Here is a 7,819-nt window from a genome sequence, read left to right as displayed (position 1 = left end):
GTGGATGAGCAGGTGATACGGCATAGATTTTGAAAGAAATTACCTGATGAGTTATCGAAGTTTTAGGATTTCTGACTGGAAAATCATTCCTTTCCGGTGTAAAGATCTTTCCAGGAAAAGATGGAATTCAGGGCTTGGAATTATGAGTTGGCTGTTTGGGTTAATGTGACAGGAAGGAAAAATATCGAGGTAATGATTGACGCTTCCATTCTTTTGTATTTACTATCGTGTGGTTACGAGATGGGTTTATAGCTTGGTTTCTGACCAAAGGTTCCCTTTCAAATCCAGCTGCCATATCTAGGCATCTTATCTCGACATAAAGACCCCGCGCTCCACCAAAAAGGCATGGGGCAGACTGCACTTGTATACGTAAGTATAAGTATCAAATTCATGGGAAACTGAATGTGACACAGGGAAAAGACTTAATGTGACTCCCAAAAATATGTTAATTTCTCGTACAAGTTACTGAGTATCCGTTCTTACTTTTTATCAGGGGTATCGGTAAACTTTTGAAATAAATCCTTCCAAACTCAACTGTTACATTAAAGCGGGAGATAGAGTGATGAGTTGAAAGGAATATGAAGACGCTATTTGGTTAACGTATCTCTTTTACACATATTTAGATTAAAATTTTCTAAATCCATACGGAAACACGTTGCTGTATATCACATTTCATACGTTTCAGTTTCCTGCATACCGAAATTAGAGAGACAATCTGGTGACCAGTGGTATAGGTACTAAAGTTCAATGGGACGAATGAATATTCTTCTAAAACAAAGCTTCGACATTATAATTTGAGTATCGTATCTACCAAGGTTGTCCTGCGCAACAGTGACGTGGATTGTATCATAACTATAAGCTCCAGTCACGAACACCTCATGATGCACGTAGCAGTGATAAAGTGATATAATAACGAAAAATCCGGTCGTTCGTTTTTATATAACTTACCTTTATCTCACGAAATCTTGAGATGTATTTTGAACATGGCGTGAACACGAGTGTGGAGAGCCTTCTGCTTATCAATTACATCAAATTTGCCCATTTGTTTTCTCAGCTTAAGTTTTTATGCGTAAAAGAGATGACATTCATTTAAAGTTAATTATTGTGAAGGAAGGACGTTAAGTTCGGAGCTCGGATGAGCTTTCCGTATGATTTTGTGAATCTAAATTCTTTTCCTAAAATATCATTTGCCATTTTATGTGAAGACAAATGTGTTATTTCAGATATCGTCGATAGCAATGCCTAATTTAAATATTTATTAAATAATTTTTCAAGTAATATAAAGTATTCGAATAGTCAAATCTGTCGCTGTTTTTAATAAATTAAAATTAATCTAAAAATAGATAATTTTGATGCAAATTTTCGTATTATTTTCTTTTAAATTTTGTAATCTAGATTGTTCCTCTAATTTATGCATCTTCGAATGTGATTTGGGGACTATAATGATTCCCTAGGTGCCAAAAGAACTGGCGAATATCTTAGTTAGTGGGGGATTTAATATCGATGATTGGGAAGTCCTGGATCAATATTATATTGCAATTCGCTCTGGGCCTGGAGATAAGACAAGACAGGGTCAAGTATTCGTTCTTCCCTCGCACGATATGCGATCATAAGAAAATCGAACGTGAGGAACCGAATTTATTTAATAAAATTGAAAAAATTAATAATTACATCAATAAATTCATGTGTCCGGGTGTTTTTCATAAGATCCAATATACTCGTATATTCAAACACATGTATGAAGTGATAGCTGTGAATGCATGACCGGTGCCCTGACCTTTGGCGCCCCCTCCGACAAACCCTTGCTGGAACTTGTGGTTACCGCATCCTCGTAGATGCAGCCTACCTTGATACTCACGGGGAAGTATGAAATATAACCACCAATATCTAAACCAGGAAGTAAAATCATGATAAATCTCGCTGACATTAGTAATAAGTAGTGAAGCTTCACCATCGTGGAATTACGGTGGGCATCTGTCGCTGTTCAGTATCAACTGACTCGTCCCTGAGCCTAAAAAACCGTAAACACAGTAATCAACCCAATGGTCGGTTTGGTAGGTGATGGTAGAGTTCACCCAGTGCTAAGCCCTATACGGCGTGTGAATTTCTCGTCAGGGTGGGGGGGCCAGTTCCTTTGCCTGTGCCGGTTATGGTTTCCCAGGAAGATCTGGTACCCGAAAATCACATCAATCACAAGCTTGGGTGGAGCTGCAGGTGCCCAGAGAGGCTTACCCGGGAATCGAACCCAGGGTCAGTAGTCCAACTCTCTACCCCTTGACTACCGCGACCCACCTTAGCCTAACGCTGTACCTAAATGTGATACTTAAAATCTTAGGAACATTCCAACGACTATGAAGCAAAAGTATACTTAGAACTTCTGCTATATTAATTCTAAACATTTCTTGTTTTTTCGTGTAGTCACTGAGTTCTGCATTTTTTAGACAGCAATTTCTTCAACTTAGACAGCATCCAGGAGTTAATCTCCTAAGTCGCTAAAAACATAGTTACTCCGTAGAAACATGTCTCCAACATATTTGAACATGTAGGACTTTCAGGAAAAAATCTTAAATTTCACATTGGAACTTATTCATCTACTTCTACAAAATACCCCGCAAGCCGTCACAAGGACGTGTGGCAGGGGGTGGTAGGTCACCATCAATTCTACATACATTTACTCTATTATTTCCTCATGCACCTGGCACCCCGCGATCCACCAAAACCGCGTGGAAAGGGGGCGACCGAACACAAATCATGCAATATGCCTACATTTATTACGAGTGTTTCATGGTTAGCAGCTATTCCTATGTGTATACAAAGAGGACAAAAAATGCGTTGAAAGAGGGCAGGCAAACATGCAATTCAGACACTTATCACCGGTTAGTATTCTACGCATTCCGGAAGTACACTTCAAAATACAATAGGCTTCATATACATTCACCCACACCCCACCCGGCTAAATGGCACACGGCAGGGGGCGTTTGGACGCCAGATTTGAATTTATATAGTGTATTTACAGATGTAGTGTTTTGTGGGAATTTAATCTTGTAAACCCCTATTATTGACAATTTACATATTTTGCGACACAAAGTGTTCCCCCTTTCTAATGTTGTCGCGAATAGTGCGCGGTAAAAACGAATATTCGAATCTATCAATTCGACAATCTAGCTCTCTAATTTTGTAGGAATTGTCGGCCCTTTCATTGTTATTATATCTTCAATGGCGGATGCAAAACCAAACGCTTTATATCTATGTAATAAGTTTAATCCAGCCCTGAGTGTTCGCATATCCAAAGGTTCCCACCGAAGATTCTGTATTGAATGTGCAATCTGTATTTTGTGTCTTTTGATACGAGTTTTTCACGAACCTAGTGCCTTTTCTCTGTACCTTATTTAATTCTGCAATACATGATTTTTATTTATTTATTTATTTATTTATTCAGTATAAGTCCGAAAACAGCACATTTTGGCCTTTACATCTAACTATTAACAACGATAACAATGGTCACATTCACAAACACCCAAGCCCTAGGTGGAGGAAAACTCACCCATGCGGGAATCGAACCCGCGACCCTTGGAATAGCAGACGAGGACGTTACCCCGCCGCCACCGGGGTCGGCAAAAAAAAAAAGGACCTGAAAAGGATCCCAAACAAATATTTTATGTGAGGCCTCACTAAAGATAAATAGCGCGTTTCCTTCACCTTTTCGTCTCTACACCTTGCGGCTATACGTTTGACGAATCCCAGCTTTTTTAGCACTTCTCCACAAATCGTACGTACATGTTTTTCCCAAAGAGGATCCAATGCAATGGTGACCCCCAAGTATTTTATTTTATCAATGACGCTCGGATGAGCGTCGTGGTCGTGGAGCGACGCTCATCCGATTATCGATTTGGATGCAATGACCATGAGGACGTGTGACAGAGAGTGCTGGGTCACTAGCTATCCACTGATTTCAAATTCTGCTTTAAAAAAATATGCTGCTTTAAAATTTTTTTTCCATGAACCATTAGGGATCAGAATAACATTGTCCGATCGCGGTAGGGGCAAAGATATTTGCGTCAAAAATAATTGGGTGCGTATTCACCCCCTGCCTCACACCCTAGTGATGGCTTGCAAGTTACTAAAAAATAATATACCCCACAATACGCCGCAAGGGAATTTGGCGTGAGTACCAACCATGTTTTGGACCCTGGCATGGGTACCTAGAATATTTACAGAAATATTAGGTCATTCATCAATTTGAATATATAGCAACAAAAACACTCCCGAAGATGCGTGCCTACTTCTACATTCTACCCCGTGAGCCGCAGCAATGCCGGAGGGTGTTAGTTCACCATTGTAAAAGAGGATAAAACCACATGCGCAACTAATTCATACAAATCTACGCCCTCTGAGGCGTATATGTATGTTCATTCAAAAACCTATTAAACTTGAACAAATGCAAATACATATAGCATCAACTAACATATACATGCATCACATATACCTATATATGCAAAAATTGCCTGCACAAAAATTTACATGCACAAAAATTGACTGAATCATTACATCTACATAATGCCCCGCAAGCCGCCGCAAGGGCGTGTGGCGGGGGGTGTTAGGTCACCACCTGTAAAAGGGAACGAAACCACATGCAAAATCAACACATCCATGCAAAAACCTATACCCAGAGTCGCGTATGAATTCATGCAAAAATCGTTAAAAAATCAAAATATCTCGCGGAGTATACCTTCATGCAAAAATCGTTGGACATCATTAAAGGTTTGTCTTTGAGTATATTGATTCAATATTTGAGTAATTGACTGATTTGTCGTAAATTTTATTTCCAAGCTTATTTAAAATTTTATCTTCAATTCGAATAATCCTGCCGGATGATAAATGTAACTGAAATCGAACCGATTGAGCATAAGGCAAAGTTCAACCATATCCTTAATACTGAAATTCACCCCCGGGAGCAATCCTGAATTTATAAGGAATGCCGCTCCTTCGACTGGCGGAAGGGAAGTAGCTTTTTTTATGGCGCCTTGCGGGGAGTCTCTTTTTCTTCTTGAAGGATGTAGCGAGGGAGGCTTCAGTTTACGACGGTTTGGGAAAGTGGAATATAAGACTTACCACCCGCTCTTTCTGCTATTGGTTTTTAACTCCCTCCCCTTTCTCTATTTGCCGTTAAAACGGGCGGAAGGGAAGGAAAGACGGGATGCATCTGGAATACGGTTAGAATCGAAGGTTAGGACGACTCACAAAAGACCTTGGGACGAAGCGGGAGGGGGGGGGATGAGACGGGGTGAGGGTAGCTTTTTTTTTCTATGGTGCGAGGAGGTTCTGAGGAAAGAATGGGAGAGAGGGATGGCGGGAAAACCGGAAGGCGGGAAATCGTGAGGGGAAATGAAGAGAGAGGAGTAGTCGAGTGGTTTCGTGAGACGTGCTGCGTTCAGGTACATGACTAGCCGGTGGCTCTCCAAAGTAGTGGAACGGGTGACATGCGAACTTCTTTGACGTTGAAAGGAGACTACGCTGACCGAATGAAACCGCCCTGGGCGTTACGTTTACGAAGTTAGGAATGGCTTTATGCGCTATTTTGAAAGGTGAAAATCTTGTTTCCTTTTGTAGGGCTGCGCCTTTTGTATTAAATCTGCAAATCCGAGAAAAGTCAGAATCGACTTCTACCCCCAATCCGAAGCAAGGGCGGATGGCGAGGGTTGTTAGTGCATCGGCCATGCACGCGCCAATATTAGAGCAATTTAAATGCATATATTATACTTATTCACCAGAACCAATACTCATACACACGTCTTTGTACATCATGCATTATTCGATGAATTTCATTGGATCATTAAATTTTGGATTTAAAGTAAATGTATTAGTTATTTTCCTCGTTAGTAAGAACTCCTCTCTAATACTTAGAGGGCAGGGTATCTCACTTAGATACGGTATCGCGTGTTAACTTGGGTTATCATTCTGTACATTAACTGAATAACTTTACATATATTTTACAAAACCGAACCTCACCATCCGAATTTACTTCTATTTCTACATGGTGCATGCCATCGCTATGGTGTGCAGCAGTTGGTGGTTCTAAACCAGGCATGCCACATCATGAATGATTAACATCGTAAGTTTCCTTAATTTTTAGTCCCAGCGTAATTTCTTTTGACTATCACACATGTCCCTGCGACGTTTTGCGGGGTAGGGTGTCACTGATTTTATGTATTCCTCATCCGACATTATATCGTATCTTCAGTTCTTCCCATGCTTCTTAAACCTTCCCTCCTCGTATACGTTGAAATCACAGGTAATAATGGACGTCCCTGTTCTATTACCTCTTCCTAACACTATCCATCACGAGTCAACTCAACGCGACTCTCCATCCATCGAACGCATCTAAATCAGTCTAAGACATCTCCAGGATGCAGATATCTCCTCTCTCTCCAATTTACTCCTATATTCTGTTATATTTGAACAAATTCTACCTAATAATTCTATCAAACGCCTTTTCGGAATCTACGAAACAGGCAAAGAAGTCTTGTTTGTATTCCTCTTCATTAGTGACCTCATTACCGCATCACGCCTGCCACTCCCCTTTCGGAACCTAGATTGATTATATCCTGAGTAATCAATCATTTGCCTTTTTTGTCATCCTGTTATTGATTATGCTGAGAACCAATTTAGCTGCGTGCGAATTCTAACTTTTTCCGATGTAATCCTCACATTTGCCGAATCTTTTTCGGAATAGGAACTAACACTGATCTGACGAAATCTTGCGGTCTAATTTCTCTCTCATAATTGCTACGAATAAGTCCAAAAAAATCTCTTCCTCTCACGATTCCCTAAACCTTTCAGTAGTTCTGCGGCAATGCTTTCTATCCCCACAGGCTTTCTTGATTTCAATTGGCATATATCCTATCTCACAGTGAAGCATGCCTGGACCTGAGCAATCCTCATCTACGTCATATTCTTTTTCTAGTCAAAGCCCTCTGACCTAATTTCTTTGCCATATGATTCCTCTATGATTCCTTTCAATCTCTCTCAATTATTAATTTTCAGGACTCATTTGAGATTTCTTTCATGGATATTCTATATAGTACCACATTTACTCCAATATTAGCAATCGGCTCGTTGGTCTAGGGGTATGATTCTCGCTTAGGGTGCGAGAGGTCCCGGGTTCAAATCCTCGACGAGCCTTTTCTGCCGTTTAAAGGGTCGCAGGTTTGATTCCCACCTGGGTGGTTTTTCCTTCACCTAGGGCTTGGGTGTTTTTAATTGTCTCCATTGTTTTCACCGTTAATAGTCGGATGTAATGGCCAAAAAGTGATGTTATCGGACTAAGGCTAATTAAATAAAACTTTCCATATCCTTGCACTACTTCTTCCCCTACGCTTCTGTCGCTCTATAAGTTTCCCGCCTCAGTTTATCGTACAAAAACACTACATTAATAATGAAATATTTTTATCTCGACTTATCTAACATTGGCTATAACTTAGGCAAGTTGGTTCCTTCCTCACCCCCTCGATTCTCCGCCGCGGACAACCGCTTCATTGACAGAGAGCAATCGGGAAAGTAAGTTAGTCTGTGGACTTCACCTAGAGAGCAATATTTGGAAAAAAATGTTAAAAGATAAATAAAATTTTAATTGTTTCATGCTAGACTAAGTGGAAGAGCGTAGAATATATTTCCTCTCTTTGATACGGCATTAAAGCAAAAGAAATATTTATTTTTATCGCCTACAATATGATTCTAACTATCCTTTTCATAAATTTCAAACAGTACATTCAAATGCTAATCAAACTTAATCTTTGATAATCCCAATTTCCCATCCCAA

The 7,819-nt window shown here is 40.1% G+C and overlaps 1 non-coding gene across 1 annotated transcript; it reads left to right on the top strand.

Moving 5' to 3' along the window:
- The first annotated feature begins 7,110 nt into the window (after window positions 1–7,110).
- TRNAP-AGG (transfer RNA proline (anticodon AGG)) lies at window positions 7,111–7,182 on the top strand. Its single transcript has one exon. It is a non-coding gene; the product is annotated as a tRNA-Pro (tRNA).
- Window positions 7,183–7,819: the final 637 nt, after the last annotated feature.

The sequence above is a fragment of the Hetaerina americana genome, unplaced genomic scaffold, assembly GCF_022747635.1.
Source record: "Hetaerina americana unplaced genomic scaffold, ioHetAmer1.1.p SCAF_10, whole genome shotgun sequence".
In the NCBI taxonomy this organism is placed as follows: Eukaryota; Metazoa; Arthropoda; class Insecta; order Odonata; family Calopterygidae; genus Hetaerina; species Hetaerina americana.
This window is presented reverse-complemented; position numbering and strand designations above follow the sequence as displayed.